Source organism: Neoarius graeffei, chromosome 2 (genome assembly GCF_027579695.1).
Source record: "Neoarius graeffei isolate fNeoGra1 chromosome 2, fNeoGra1.pri, whole genome shotgun sequence".
NCBI classification, from domain to species: Eukaryota; Metazoa; Chordata; class Actinopteri; order Siluriformes; family Ariidae; genus Neoarius; species Neoarius graeffei.
Genome location: NC_083570.1, coordinates 3,340,751 through 3,357,698, shown reverse-complemented (window position 1 = coordinate 3,357,698; position 16,948 = coordinate 3,340,751). Strand labels below are relative to the sequence as shown.

The 16,948-nt window shown below is 43.3% G+C and overlaps 1 long non-coding RNA gene across 1 annotated transcript; it reads right to left on the bottom strand.

Moving 5' to 3' along the window:
- Positions 1–497: 497 nt before the first annotated feature.
- LOC132871610 (uncharacterized) lies at positions 498–6,795 on the bottom strand. The gene is made up of 3 exons (XR_009651303.1): positions 6,133–6,795; positions 4,943–5,114; positions 498–978 (listed from the first exon to the last, which is right to left on the bottom strand). It is a non-coding gene; the product is annotated as an uncharacterized LOC132871610 (long non-coding RNA).
- Between the last annotated feature and the right edge of the window lie 10,153 nt (positions 6,796–16,948).

Here is a 16,948-nt window from a genome sequence, read left to right as displayed (position 1 = left end):
GTTTAGTTTTATTTGAAATATTTTTTTTTCTTTTACCTTTATATTTTACATTTTACATCCATTTATATGAAGAAATCAGACTGAGAATTTAAGAAAAAAAGTCTCACGGCACAAAGGTTCTGGGTTCAAATCTCACAGTTGACTGGGGCCGTTCTGTGTGGAGTTTGTCTGTTCTCTCCTCGTGCCTGCGTGGGTTTCCTTCAGGTCACCTGGCTACAGAGGTGTGAGTGTGATTGTGATGGTTGTTCATCTCTATGTAACCCTGTGATAGACTGGCATCCTGCCCAGGGTGAACCCCACCCCTCATTTGAAGTAGGATGGGATTGGCTCCAGCTTCCCGCACAACCCTGACCGATAAGTGCTATAGATCAGTGTTTCTGAACCACTGGACCGCTAATGGGCTGCAAAGCCCCACCTAGTGGGCTGCAAATTTTTTTCAAGTTGAAGCTCATTTTTACTCGTAGGAGGGAACAATTGCTGGGTTGCATCCAACGTCACATCTGCTTCATTAAGCTACGGTCACACTACACTCCACAAACGTGGAGTCCATGATCCTCCATTGTGTCCTCCGATGGACCGGACATGCCATCTGAATGGCCCCCAACCGAATGCCCCAGATGATCCTATAAGGAGAACTCACAGAAGGGACCTGCTCCCGTTGAAGACCCAAGAAGCGTTGGAAGGACTTCTTGAAGTGGTCCCTGCAGTTGTGCAACATTCCTCCTGTTGACCTTGAGATCCTCGCCAAAGACCACATGAACTGGAAGCAGACTGTGTCCCAGAGAGTCTGCCACTTTGAAGAAGAACGGACCCAGTGACACCTTTGGCGCTTCCTTCCCTCTGCTCCCATGCCTGGTCCCTTCGCCTGTCGTCATTGTCCCAGGATCTGCCAGTCCAGGATCGGGCTTCTCTCTCATGAGCAGGTGCACGAGAGATGGCGACAGACGACAACAACCCTAACAGCAACAGCTGCAAGACCTGGGAAGACAAAGAAGACAACGAAGAGGACCTCATCGTCATTGAATATCAATGGACAGCCATAAGCATGACCACACGACAGCTCTTGATGTTTTGCCAAGGGTTATCGATGAAAATGAACCATTTTGTTGGCGATATACAGGCAAGCTAAAAGCTGTGGTCACACAGCAGGCAAACACATGACTGTCACACCTTTACACGCTTGAGTCTGGTGCAGCTCAAGCAGCCGCGCTCACTCACAGAGTGTGTTGTGTGCACTCTTGGGATCCGGTCCTTATGGGAAACACCTGATGATGATTTGAGCACAATCAGCAAACGTAGATATGGATGCTGTTTTCACAGAGTCTTTGCAAAGTATTATGATTATCAATGTCACGTTTGTTTCTTGTCAAGTTTATAATGCTGTTTAAATACTCTGCTTTATGATTCTGCTTTCATTTGTGTTTTGTGTCTCTGACCTTGCCTCACATTTCATTTTTGTAAATATCTCACCTGCTAATAAACACTCTTCCTGCACTTAGATCCGTCTACCGCTGCATACATGACGGAATATTTCACAAAGTCTCTGTGAAAACAGCGTCCTTACATATTCACCCCTTACACATATCCCACAATCCATTGCACGGTTCTGGTGATCAGGCCCAGGCTGCTGATCACGGTACAAAAAACAATATTGGGGTATATAATCAGTTTTGATGTTCAAAGATCGGATGCAAGCTGAAATGTGATGTTTTTAGACTGCTTTTATGTTTCTGACTGTGAGTTGGCCTAGTGGTTAGCATGTCCGTCTCTCGACCAGGAGATTGCAAGTTTTACTCGCGGTTGGGTCATACCAAAGACCATCATAAAAATGGTACCTACTGCCATCTGGCAAGGCATGCTGCAATACAGATGCGAGTAGGGAAGTCAAACTCTCACGGTTACCAGAGGACCTGACCCGCCCTCCCACTGTAACCCTAGCTGTATAGGTGAGAGGCCGAGGGCTATGGAGATGGAGATCAGTGCCACACCCATACGCCTCAAAAAGCTGGTTAGTACTGGGATAGGAGACTGCCTGGGAAGACCAGATCCTGGCGTGGAAGGGACTTTGATTTGACTTGACTTTATATTTCTAATGACTGGTTCCATGGTGGGGCGGCACGGTGGTGTAGTGGTTATCACTGTTGCCTCACAGCAAGAAGGTTCTGGGTTCGAGCACAGCGGCTGAAGGGGGTCTTTCTGTGCGGAGTTTGTGTGTTCTCCCAGTGTCTGTGTGAGTTTGCTCCGGTTTCCCCCACAGTCCAAAGGTTAGACTAATTGGTGGCTCTAAATTGACCGTAGGTGTGAATGTGAGTGTGAATGGTTGTTTGTCTCTATGTGTCAGCCCTGCAATGACCTGGTGACTTGTCCAGGGTGTACTCCGCCTCTCACCCATAGTCAGCTGGGATAGGCTCCATCTCACCCACGACCTCGCATAGGATAAGCAGTTACAGATAATGGATGGATGGATTGCTCTGTGGTAGTTTTCATCAGCACAGAAGCATTTAATCGGTCATCCTTATAGCATCGCCCATACTGCACTGTTTCACTCTCTGCACTGTTTACATGAAATACGTGGTCCAACTCCTCAGCACTATAACTCTGGCCAACAACATTAACAGTGCACGTTTACACTGATGACAAATTATAAATGTGCAACCATTTCCAGCAGTATTAATCTCTGAAAAAAAAAATCTGTGAGACCATGTAAACCTGTAATAATGTTTGTAGAGAACTTTGTTGGAACTCATTATCATTTTGACATCACCACAACACAGCATTCATCAATACAGAGTATAATTTACAGATCGTATATATTTACATCAAAATAAACAATTCCACATTCGGGAACGACAATGAAACTGCAGTAGCACGAAGAATCTTTAAGTCTTCAGAGTAACAGTTGTACGTGTACAGTAAAGAACTTTCATACCATTATACTGACTGGCTCTCTTTCACTTGATATCTTGTGTTTACTTGATATGTATTGTGGATGTTGGATAAAATTAGTCTGTGCCCGTGTTGTCAACGACGCCAGAAGTTCCCACCATGCAATACATGCTGGTATTTGTGAAAATGGCAAATATGCGCATGCTGATTGCATTCAAATCAGCATCAGGTGTTTCCCATAATGACTGGGTCCCAGGAGTGCACACAACACCCTCCAAAGGATCCCCAAACGTAAATGCACTTTTTAAATCTCGGGGAAGGTTAGGTTCTGCCGAGCCGCTGTGTTGATGAGGCTCCCGTGAGGATTCGTGACAAGTATATCTCAAGAGGATCAGCAAAGGTTCCCTGAGCTTCAGGAAGTATTCCCAAACCCGTCTGCAAGTATTCGCTGCTTAGTTTGCCGACGAAAGCATCGCCACCGCTCACAAGGCAGAGACACACCAAAAAAACAACTCGCAAAGCTCCGAGAACATTCGCCATGTATTGCACGATTGGTGGCAGTGCTGCCAATTTTTCATTGCTAAATATTCCTAAACCCATCGCGAGCTGTAGTGTGACCAGGGCCTTGGATATGCAAGATGTGAAGTGGTGGTCAGCTAAGCTCACTGTTCATCACTGGAATGCGTTGCTAGTCATTAAAATGCCCTACACTTGTGTTGTTTTGTGATGTTCGAATTAATCAAACTGTGAAACTGATAAAAGTTTCTTCCGGGTTCCTTGTGAAGTGATAAAGGGTGAAAGAGGAAAAGATAATGAGAAAGGTGAATCTTGAACCTTTTGCTGCGATGGAATGGAGCCGAGTCGAAGAACGCTCGAGTTTGCAGTGATCACTTCGGGAAAGGTTTATAAATTCCTCTGATTTATTTCGTTTGGATTCACAAATCGCTTTTCTCACCATTTTCCGTTATTTCGTGATGTTTTGAAGTTCAGGAGACGCTTAACACATCCTCAGATGTGTTTTTGTTTACTGTTTGATTGCCATATTGTACACTAACTCGTATACAATACATGGAATACTAAGGTCTTGAAAGGGGTTTCTGTGGATCTTTGTGAATGATTTACCCGGAAGAGAAGAGCGGGGAGGATTGAGAAAAGAGCCGCTGTGGTTCGTTTACACTTGATACTAAAACCTGTAGCGTCCTAGCAATCATCACAAAGGCACTTTCAAAAAGCCCAGAAATTCCTCATTACCCGGGGCAAAAACAATACAGGATTTATCTTGTAGTGTCCTGATCCCCAGATCTTTAACCCAGCTACGTATAAAAAGTTGTACGTCTCCATGATCTTCCAGGTTTTCGTCTGTGTGTCCGTGTAGAATGATGTCTACAGCACCAGGTAGTTTGAGATGTCAGGGAACTCAACTGATGGATAATTTTCCGACTCGTAGGAAAAGTCCTTCTTTGTTAGCGTGTAAGGATCTAATCCCATTGAGTGGTTTCGATATCCACTTCTTTTGAGTGGACTTCTTGGCTTTAATAACTTGCTTGTTTGCCGAACACAAACATGGCAATAAGTTCTTGTGTTAATGGACCAGACTCCACTTTTGGATCATTAATCCCTTTTGACTGCATGCATGGGTTTGGCTTCTGGCACAGCCATACAGTTTTAAATACAACACCTACAACTAAAAACAGTTTGTTTTTATTGGATTTATTTAATTCCTGGGCTCCCATCTGTAACAGGGAATGATGTCGCATCCCATTAATACACTTTACAGTAGATTATTAGATTCTAATAGAATCGATGAGCTAAAATAATTGGGGATCTTTTTTAATGGTGCCCAACTCATTACAAGTGTGAATAGGTGGGCCTTAAAGTAGAAAAGGTTGAGAACCCCTGATGTAGATAACAGATGGATGGATAAAATAAAAAAAAGTTAAATGTTGGATTCGGTCTTGAGATAAATCTTCATTGAAGGAACATGAGCAGTTCACTGTGAGTCATTTTAGGAGAATTTGGTGGAGAGCTGAACCCATCCCAGTGGATCAGAACTCACCATAATATTTTCCACCAGATTTGTTGTTGCTTCTCAGAGCTTCAGCACAGCTGGGAGTGAGTGTGTTCTCCTCCTCAAGGTCCTCAATCTCCTCACGGTCCTCAATCTCCTCACGCTCCTCAACCACCTCATGCTCCTCAACCTCCTCACGCTCCTCAACCTCCTCACGTTCCTCAACATGAACAAATTCATATTTTCAACAATATTGACATTTTCAGTCAAACTCTTTCAGCTCCACAGACCATTTCTCAACTGACGTGAAAATAAATATACGTTTCGTTTCCTGCCTCAGTCTGAAACGCCTTTTATTTTCGCTCAGTTTGAGGTTTTGTTGGTCGTACGCAATTCTGTTCTTTAAAAGATTAGAGTTTTGTGAGCATGTCCTAGCTTTAGTTTAAAAGGTTTTAAGGTTTGATTATTAATTTTTTTATTTGAAGGAGGGGCTAAGCCTTGTTTATAGTCTTTCCATTTATCGTAAATAGACCTAGCCCCTCCCCTAAATGAAAACATTAAAGGATATTAAAGGATCTGGGCATAATTATGTATAAAGGACATAAGAAATGCCATCTAAATCACTGCAGGGCGTCAAAAATGTGAAAATCATCACATTATTCAAGTTTTTTTATACATCAGTGTAAAACAAGGATTTGTTAATGAGCTAGGCGGTCACGTGACCCGTGACGTCACAAAAACTTTCCAAGGAGCCAGCGCTTGGGAATCTAATGTAAACAGGTTACCGAAATGGACACCATCGACAGTGACATTCCCGATGTTTCACAGAGATGTGAAGTTAGACCCTATCAATTCGAACCGATAGCTGGAAATTCACATGAACATGGATCTTGTCTTTACTCTGACGGGTCAGATGATTCTGAGAGTGAGAGTTCATTCAATCCCCATGAAACTGAAAGCGGTCGGCTCGATAACACTTCCTGGTAAGTTAAAAACAATTCTGCTCAAAGGCTAATGATCTGTTGAAAGAAGTATTATTTTTGTATCATACATTGAAAGTTCATCATAGATCTAGCTAAAGTCCGTTGCAAGCTATTTTTTTTTTGCTGATATTTTTCGAGATTGATTGAGATACAATGCTTCCAGAGTCCGAGATGAAAACATTCAAAATGGCGAAACGAGTCAGAATTATGATAATCAATAATTGATACACCCAAAATTATAATACTAATCCTTACCTCGGCTTTCAGTCGCTTAGCGAATGCACCTCGGCATTTTTCCACATGAGGCCCATGGTAAAACCACACTTCCAGGAGGGGCTGCCGTCTGCCTCCCAAGCCGGCCGAGAGCACTCCTCGTCGGGCACGGCCAGGCGGGCGAATGCCCTGGTTCGTCCGCCCTGTCTAAAAAAATAATGGTACAACTCCGAGTGAAGGTAAATTTGGCTTGGCAATTAATTTCGTTCAGTACCTGAGTATTAATGTTGAAAGAATCCTCTGTGAAATGGTCCGAACGCAGTTTGTGGGAAACAGTAGGTGCAAAGTTTTTTCTACGGCAGTAGTGAGCCCACACTTTCCTCAGCTTCGGGTCCTTGGGGAATGCAAAAAAACTTACTCCAGGGCATTTCCCATTGGAATTATTGCAACCATAAGCAGCACAATACACCATGATGTCCAATGTACGTTAAAGACTATAAAAACAATTTTCTTGTCATCCACTTCTCCATTCATCTACCCGCTTGTGCTGTGCCCGAAAGTTTTTGTGACGTATGATCACGTGACAGCGGCTCTTCCGGTTGTAGAAAATGCATATCGGAAGTCGAGCAGAAATGCCATATAATCATCACGAATATAACGATTTTGCTGAATTTAATAGATGATTTTGTATTTGTTGATGCAATTAATTCATATTTTTAATGGAAAGAAACTGATATAGCGTGCATTTATGTTTCATGTCCCATATCCTTTAACTTTAAATAGGCCTCGCCCTTACCCCAATAAAAAACCTCTAACCTTAAAAAGATTTAGTGCCTCCCACTAATCAACAATGTAAGAGTAATGCAAGGCTGACACTTGCACGACTTTTGGGCACGATTTTGTCATGGCAAGTCGTGCCATTTTGGGGCACGAACTGGGAGGCTCCCGCACTGTTCACGACTAGTTCACGCATAGTTCACGACGAGTTCACGAATGCATGCCCGTCCACATTCACGAACTGGCACGACGAGTTCACGCATAGTTTGCGCATAGTTTACGCACTTCCCGCACTGGCACGACGAGTTTGCGCAATTTGGACGGTGTCGTGCCGACTTGGGCACGCCATATAAAAAAGGGGCCTCCCCAACCCCTGGTCATTTTTGAATTGGCTGTGGAAGAGACAACATGCTGAATACCAGAGACGCAATCATTGCAGAGAAGAGAAGATGCCTATACAGTGGTGCTTGAAAGTTTGTGAACCCTTTAGAATTTTCTATATTTCTGCATAAATATGACCTAAAACATCAACAGATTTTCACACAAGTCCTAAAAGTAGATAAAGAGAACCCAGTTAAACAAATGAGACAAATATATTATACTTGGCCACTTATTTATTGAGGAAAATGATCCAATATTACATATCTGTGAGTGGCAAAAGTATGTGAACCTCTAGGATTAGCAGTTAATTTGAAGGTGAAATTAGAGTCAGGTGTTTTCAATCAATGGGATGACAATCAGGTGCGAGTGGGCGCCCTGTTTTATTTAAAGAACAGGGATCTATCAAAGTCAGATCTTCACAACACATGGTTGTGGAAGTGTATCATGGCACGAACAAAGGAGATTTCTGAGGACCTCAGAAAAAGCATTGTTGATGCTCATCAGGCTGGAAAAGGTGAAAAAAACATCTCTAAAGAGTTTGGACTCCACCAATCCACAGTCAGACAGATTGTGTACAAATGGAGGAAATTCAAGACCATTGTTACCCTCCCCAGGAGTGGTCGACCAACAAAGATCACTCCAAGAGCAAGACATCTAATAGTCGCCGAGTTCATAAAGGACCCCAGGGTAACTTCTAAGCAACTGAAGGCCTCTCTCACATTGGCTAATGTTAATGTTCATGAGTCCACCATCAGGAGAACACTGAACAACAATGGTGTGCATGGCAGGGTTGCAAGGAGAAAGCCACTGCTCTCCAAAAAGAACATTGCTGCTCTTCTGCAGTTTGCTAAAGATCACGTGAACAATCCAGAAGGCTATTGGACAAATGTTTTGTGGATGGATGAGACGAAAATAGAATATTTGGTGTAAATGAGAAGTGTTATGTTTGGAGAAAGGAAAACACTGCATTCCAGCATAAGAACCTTATCCCATCTGTGAAACATGGTGGTGGTAGTATCACGGTTTGGACTTGTTTTGCTGCATCTGGTCCAGGACGGCTTGCCATTGTTGATGGAACAATGAATTCTGAATTATACCAGCGAATTCTCAAGGAAAATATCAGGACATCTGTCCATGAACTGAATCTCAAAAGAAGGTGGTTCATGCAGCAAGACAACAACCCTAAGCACACAAGTCGTTCTACCAAAGAATGGTTAAAGAAGAATAAAGTGAATGTTTTGGAATGGCCAAGTCAAAGCCCTGATCTTAATCCATTCGAAATGTTGTGGAAGGACCTGAAGCGAGCAGTTCATGTGAGGAAACCCACCAACATCCCAGAGTTGAAGCTGTTCTGTACGGAGGAACGGGCTAAAATTCCTCCAAGCCGGTGTGCAGGACTGATCAACAGTTACCGCAAACATTTAGTTGCAGTTATTGCTGCACAAGGGGCTCACACCAGATACTGAAAGCAAAGGTTCACATACTTTTGCCACTCACAGATATGCAATATTGGATCATTTTCTTCAATAAATAAATGACCAAGTACAATATTTTTTGTCTCATTTGTTTAACTGGGTTCTCTTTATCTACTTTTAGGACTCGTGTGAAAATCTGATGTTGTTTTAGGTCATATTTATGCAGAAATATAGAAAATTCTAAAGGGTTCACAAACTTTCAAGCACCACTGTACCTGGCAGCTGCTCTAGCCATTGCTGAAGAGCAGCAGAAAAGGCTGGAAGAGGCAGAAGAGCAAGAAAAGGCAACCCCACCTCGAAGAAAGACACAAAGGAAAGTGTGGGTCCGAGAATGGTTGACCAGAAGGCACGAGTTTGGACAGTATGACAGTCTACTGATATAAGTTGTCTCCTCGCTGGTGATCTCTGGAATGGCGAGAAGTGTCCGGGAAGCCCTATATATACCCCCGCACCGACACGAGCGCCACTGTCGCGCAGTAGTCGTGAACTGCTCGTGAAGTGCTCGTGAACTCGTCGTGAACTGCTCGTGCCATGCGCAAACTGTTCGTGAAGTGCGTAAACTAGTCGTGAACTGCTTGTGCCACCAATGCGTGACCGTGTCAGTGGGAAGGCACGGCCACGCTGCGACGCACACCAATTCGTGAACATGTCGTGAACTACTCGTGAACTCGACGTGAGCTGTTCGTGAACTATTCGTGGCAGTTCGTGACAGTCGTGGCATGGCGCGCACTTCCACGCACTGGCACGCATCCTCCCGCATCGTCCCGACGAGATCACGAACAGTTTGCGCATAGTTCACGACCCGGTCGCGAAATTTTGTCGTGACCAAAATTTTGAACATTTCAAAATTCTCGTCCTGACATGGCACGCAGTCACGACGGGTTTACGCACACTTCACGCCAGTTTACGACTAGTTTGCGCACTGGCACGACTCGAGTCATGCCAATGCGTGCCACGGAATCGTGCAAGTGTCAGCCTTGCATAAAGAAGGCCTAGCTCCTCCCCCCAAAAAAAATTTTAAAAAGGCCTAGCCCCTCCCCAAAATACAAACCTCTAACTTTTGAAAACTTTAGTTCCAACCACTAATAAACAATCTAAGAATAAATAAGGTTTAGCTCCTCCCCCAGGTAAAGAACCCTGAGCCTTTAATAACAGAGATGAGGACTAGAAGGCAAAAGTGAAAAATATCAACATCGTGTTCATGTGTTCTGTGTAATTACATTTTTATCTTCATTTGTGCTTCGTGTTTATAAAATGATCGGCTTGTGTGACAATGAAAAAAAAAAAGAAACCGTAAAGAGCCAAGAAAAGTTTCCAGTGTGAGAAACAGAATCTGTGCCAAACGGAGAAATATAAAAATATCGAACTGTTAAACTTCTGTTCAAAGGCGAGGTGATAAGTAAAACTTGGCAAAGACCATAAAACCTGAAGGAGAGCTGGAGAAAGTGTTGAGCGTCAGTCTCAGCATCATCTCGAGTGGAAACAATCAAAATAATCCAGTGAAAAATAAACAGACTAAACATGAATTCAACTAAAAATAATTCAGCCGGAATGGCATGGACTGGAATATTTTCTCCTCCATCGTCTTCCTTTCTCCTTCTTTCCTCCTCATGATTTATTTCTCTCTTCATTCTCTTCCCATCGTGCCTCTTTTCTCCAGCTTCTTCTTTTCCCTTTTTATCCTCAATCTGTACAGATATAAATCCATCACATTTTCTTCTCTCCATTTTCTCTCTTTTAATTCTTTCTTCTTTTTCTTCTCGCTCTATGTTTGACCTCATCTTCATATGATCACGCTGTTCTTCTTTTCTTCTCCTCCAACAGGAGGTGCTAGCGCTCAGACACATGACCAACCGAACAGAGGAGCGAGAGCTTTGAAACGACTGCATTAACCCCAGGGGGAGAAAAGGAGTGGAGTCTTTTAAACCGACAGACAGATAACGAGGTTTTCATGCTGGTCATCATTGTACAGTTGGATTCTCTCTTTCTTTCTTTCTTTCTATTTCTTTGTCTTTTCTCTCTCTCTCTCCATTTTCTCTTCTCTCAGGATGTTTTTTTAATCTCCTTTGTCTTTTATTTCTCTATTTTAGTTTTTGTGTGTGTGTGTGTGTGATTTCAGCGCTCTTTTATGATTATTATTACAAGTGCACACCAATCCGCCTTCACCCTAAAACCACCTGATTAATATCGTGTAGGTTCTCCTTATTCCACCAAAACAGCTCTGATCCTTCGAGCCCCGGACTCCACACAACCTGTGAAGGTGGGACAGCAGGACGCAACTTCCTGTAAGTAAGTTGCGATGTGGGGTCTCCATGGATCGGACTTGTTTGTCCAGCACATCCCACAAATCCTTGATCAGATTGAGATCTGGGGAATTTGGAGACCGAGCCAACACCTTGAACCCTTTGTCATGTTCCTGAACAACTTCTGCTGAAACAAAACACTACGTGCCAGGCTTGCAGTACTCGAGTCTGACTCGTGCCCTAATTCTCATCTCATCTCATTATCTGTAGCCGCTTTATCCTGTTCTACAGGGTCGCAGGCAAGCTGGAGCCTATCCCAGCTGACTACGGGCGAAAGGCGGGGTTCACCCTGGACAAGTCGCCAGGTCATCACAGGGCTGACACATAGACAACCATTCACACTCACATTCACACCTACGGTCAATTTAGAGTCACCAGTTAACCTAACCTGCATGTCTTTGGACTGTGGGGGAAACCGGAGCACCCGGAGGAAACCCACGCGGACACGGGGAGAACATGCAAACTCCACACAGAAAGGCCCTCGCCGGCCACGGGGCTCGAACCTGGACCTTCTTGCTGTGAGGCAACAGCGCTAACCAGTACACCACCGTGCCGCCCTGCCCTAATTCTAAGGACTCATAACTCGACTTGGACTTGTGCATTAACTGCATTTGGATATTGGATTCGGATATTTTCTTGATTTTTTGTAACATGCCATAATAATTTGGCATAAGATATTTATACCTACATTAATTTTTGTACTAATTTTGTGCAAAAGTGTCACACTTGTGCACCTTGGCGCGTGCATCAGATAGACTCTCGGGCACGATCCGGACAGCACACACACCAAGCGGACTCTCGCATGTGCACCGTAAACAACTCACGCCTGCACAGGATTAAGGCGCAATCAGTGCGCTGATATAAAAACTGTGAAAACACACTTACTTTGCGAAGTATTGAGTTGTGTTGCTGACATGTTACCGAGCCTTATTTCTTTGTTTGTTTTTTCCTGATCCCTGATTTCCTGTTTCTCGTCTTTGATTCTGCCAAGCCTACTGTCAAGTGTATGTGAGCATCAGGGTTTCCCACACTTGAAAGGGAAGGACTCGGACACAGGATTCCACTCGTCTTGTATTTTATTGGTTTTCAGTGGAACTGACGTTATAGTAGAATTGTGGTAGTAGTGGGTTTTCCCAGAAGAAAAGGTAGAAGTAGAACCAGAATCAGAAGTAGAAGCTAGAAGCTTGAAGCCGAAGCTAGAAGGTGAAAAACCTTTAAACATACAAACTCACCAAAGAGGATAACAAAGCCCTGGGCCTCGGCTACACCGTCGACAATGACAAGTTACATGTCATGGTTGCAGTGAACTTCTCCAAGAAGAGGAATACCACTTCAAAACAGTACTTCAAAACAGTAGACACTTCATTCAACCACTTCAAAGAGGACAGACGTGTCCTCGAAGAGGATGCCTATGTCGATGACATATTGACTTCCCACAACAACCTCGACCACCTGAAATGCCTTACATCCAACATTGAGCAGATCCTTCAAGCAGGAGGGTTCTTCATGAAGCACTGGATCTACTCGGATCAAAGTGGGAGGAGCGAGTCGAGAGGTGAGAAGATCGAGTCAAACACCATGATCCTGCGAAGAGAATTCGCTACTAACACAAACTTTACAGCACATCAGGGAAAAAAGGACAAAAAAGGCTACCGGTAAACCCACTGAACTTTTTTATATGCAAACGCTGCGCTCGCAGTAATCCGTGGGCATGAGAAACGTTTGTTCCTTACCTGTGATTGGTTTAATGGTTTAAACTTTCTTTCTCAGTGGCGTGTAGTAAAATATCTTCAGTTAAAGTGAACAAACTGCCTGTGAAAGGGCTAATGCTCCCCATACGATTCCCAGAGTGTTTGTTGAATTAGGAGCTTTGCTTCTTTAGTCCTCTGCTTACAGGTCGGCTTTCTTCTCGGCACCCAGGTCCTCTACAGCGGCTGTGGCTGCTTCTGCCATGTAGGCGGCCTCAATCTCTTCGTTCACCTCCATGAGTCTCGAGCTTTCTGCTGTAAGCTTGTTGAAGTTTTGCTTTAGCTCCTCCACAGTCATCTCTGAGTGTGTTCTTGCAATGCAGTTAGCAAGACGGGAGAAAAGTCTTTTGGCTGTGGTTCGCTCTGTTTTCAGTTCTTCTAATGACTTCGCCATTTCGTTTCTTTTTTCCAGGTGACTTCAAGTTTTATCCTCCAGGCCCCCAGGTGAAGTGTCTTCCCTCTCTGTTGGGTTGTGGCACGAGTGGAGTCTTGCTTCTTGCTTCTTCGATAGCCTGTTTGTGCTTCGCTCGACCTATCACCTGTTTCACCGTTTTACGATTTCGCCTGCCGTTTTGGATTGTTTATGTGTCTTCATTTGTATTAATAAACACACGTTCTGCACTTACATCCATCTCCCAACCGTCTCTGACAGAATACTTCACACTCCCTGACAAAGAGAAGCACGTTCACCTGTTCATACGCCATGTTCAGGAACAAACGAATGTTAATGGCGCTGAAACAGACACCGTCACATGGTGTGGGTGGAGTCTCGTTCTCGGACTCGACTCGAAATTTTTTTTAATGACTTGGACTTGAACACTGGGGACTCGAGACTGAACTCGGACTCGAGATTTAGTGACTCGACTACAACACTGCTACGTGCTACAGTGGCATGCAAAAGTTTGGGCACCCTTACTGAAAGTGTCTGTTACTGTGAATAGTTAAGTGAGCAGAAGATGAACTGATCACCAAAAGGCATAAAGGTAAAGACGACACATTTCTTTTCAGCATTTTATGCAAGATTTGTGTATTATGTTTGTTTTGTACAATTGGAGAGTGAAAAAGAAAAGGAACACCATGCGAAAATTTGGGCACCCCAATACATTTGAGTTCTCAGGGAACTTTTACCAAGGTTCCAGACCTTAATTAGCTTATTGAGCCGTGGCTTGTTCAAATTCTTCGTTAGGAAAGGTCAGATGATGCAGATTTCAAAGCTGTATAAATTCTCTGACTCCTCAAACTTGTCCCTAAAATCAACAGCCATGGGCTCCTCTAAGCAACTCTGTCGCATTCTGAATAATAAAATAATTGATGCTCACAAAGCAGGAGAAGGCTACAAGAACATAGCAAAGTGTTTTCAGGTAGCCGTTTCCTCAGATTGTAATGTTATTAAGAAATGGCGGTTAACAGAAACAGTGGAGATCAAGGTGAGGTCTGGAAGATGAAGAAAACTTTCTGAAAAAACTGCTCGTTGGATTGCTAGAAAGGCAAATAAAAAACCCTGTTTGACTGCAAAAGACCTTCAGAAAGATTTAGCAGACCCTGGAGTGGTGGTGCACTGTTCTACTATGCAGCGACACCTGAACAAATATGGCCTTCATGGGAGAGTCATCAGAAGAAAACCGTTCCTGCATCCGAGCCACAAAATTCAGCATCTGAAGTTTGCAAATGAACATCTAAATAAGCCTGATGCATTTTGGAAACAAGTCCTGTGGACTGATGAAATCAAAATAGAACTTTTTGGCCACAATGTGCAAAGGTATGTTTGGAGAAAAAAGGGTGCCAAATTCCAGGAAAAGAACACCTCTCCAACTCTGAAGCATGGGTGTGGATCCATCATGCTTTGGGGTTGTGTTGCAGCCAGTGGCACAGGGCACATTTCATTGGTCGAGGAAAGCATGGATTCGAATAAATACCAGCAAATTCTGGAAGCAAACATCACACCATCTGTAAAAAAGTTGAAGTTAAAAAGAGGACGGGTCCTACAATCAGAGCTGGCCCGTGGCATAGGCAATATAGGCAAATGCTAAGGGCGCTGCATCCATCCAGGGGCGCAGAAATGGGTGGAGAAAAATGATGACTTCCACTATTCTGAAAACGAGTCAGCATTATAATGTCTTTGCCTAATTTAATTGTACAGCAAAGCATGTAGTCAGGGTGCGATTTGTCAAAAAAAGCGGGGTGGGGTGGGGTGGTGGTTGTTAATCATGAAATAATAAGCGCTCAACAGTGGTTCGCCCTGTCTACAGTGTGTCTTCGGGCGCGCAAGTGCGCATCCGCGGCTATTCTCTGTTTTGGCCATGTAATAGCCTAAGTGCAAAGTGTGCCCAGGGGCGCCAAGGGTGACCAAAATCTCACCAAAAAGAAGGGATGGAGTTATTGAATGGAGATGTTACCAAGTGCATCAGTGGTGTACAGTGTTTTCAACCACTGTGCTACCGAACTCTAGTACCGTGGAACACTAGTGTGCCGTGAGAGATCACCAAGTGTACCGTGGAAAATTATAGAATGACTGTATATTGTAAATATTGGCAACAGCATTTTAGTTTCAGTCAACATTTTCTATTGGTGATGTGCCTTGAGATTTTTTCATTGAAAAAAGTGCACCCTGGCTCAAAAAGGTTGAAAAACAAGTGTAGCCTACGCAGTAGTGGTCGGTGATTTCCTTATGCCTACTAAAAATGCACAATGATAGGTTATAAGGGGGGCGGGGGGAGCGGTGTTCATCGGGGAATGAGAATAGCTATCCACTGCAAAAAGTAGCCCAGACTACAAGTGCTTAAATGAAGAAATCCAAACTCTCGGGTGCGCAAGGGCGCAAACGAAGGCTACAGGAAGAAACAAATAGAGCCAAGTATAGAGGTAAGTCTGACCTAATCTCTCATATCAACCATTATAGTGGCAAATTAATATTTTAGACGCCTGAATCAATGTCTGCCTAGCTAACTAGATACAAACAGCAATAGACTTCAATAACAAAGTACCCATAATAGCACTTTTGTTTGAAAATACAGCCCATTGATGTCCTAACAGGGTGCTTAAGTTTGCACAATTTAGAAATGTAGAATTTTTTATTCATTTAATTTGTTAATTCTTCAGAGATGACTTAACTTTTAATAGCAAAAAAGAAACTAAAAATAATTTCTTGTTTATTGTCCATGCACTACACTTTGAACAGGGTGCGGAAGAGTTTTTGCCCATTATATGGAGATATGTATTGAATTTGTGTGGTCATTTTACTTTGTGACACTTTATGTTAATAATGATAACAATAATAACAATAATGAAAAAGATAAAAATGACTTCTTGTTTATTGTCCATGCACCGTACATTGTTTAATAGTAATAGAATAGAGTGATTAGATTAAAGTGTTATTTAGATGTTATAAGAGGGTTTTTTTCTTGGGGGGGGGGGCACCAAAACTCGATCTCGCCTAGGGCAGCCAAAGACCTAGAGCCGGCCCTGCCTACAATAAGACGATGATCCAAAACACACCTCAAAATCTACAATGGAATACCTCAAGAGGCACAAGCTGAAGGTTTTGCCCGGGCCCTCACAGTCCCCTGACCTAAACATAATTGAAAATCTGTGGATAGATCTCAAAAGAGCAGTGCGTGCAAGACAGCCCAAGAAACTTGTAGAACTGGAAGCCTTTTGCAAGGACGAATGTGTGAAAATCCCGCAGGTAAGAACTGAAAGATTATTAGCCGGCTACAAAAAGTGTTTTCAAGCTGTGATACTTGCCAAAGAGAGTGTTACTAGGTACTAACCATGCAGGGTGCCCAAACTTTTGCTTCGGGCCCTTTTCCTTTTTTGTCATTTTGAAAATGTAAAAGATGAAAATAAAAAATTGGTTTTGCTTAAAATATAAAGGGAATGAGTCATCTTTAACTTTATGCCTTTTGGAGATCATTTCATCTTCAACTTGCTTAACTGTTCACAGTAACAGCAATTTTGACCAGGGGTGCCCAAACTTTTGCATACCACTGTACATGTCAAAGTAACATCCACATGAACACCAGGACCCAAGGATTCCCAGCCATCACAACTGGACCCTTGTTAAAGTGTCTCAGTTTCTTACACCTGCCCATTTTTCCTGCTTTCAACATGTCAACTTCAAGAACCACTTGCTGTCGAATATGCCCCGCCCCTTTACATCTTCCACTGGAATGAG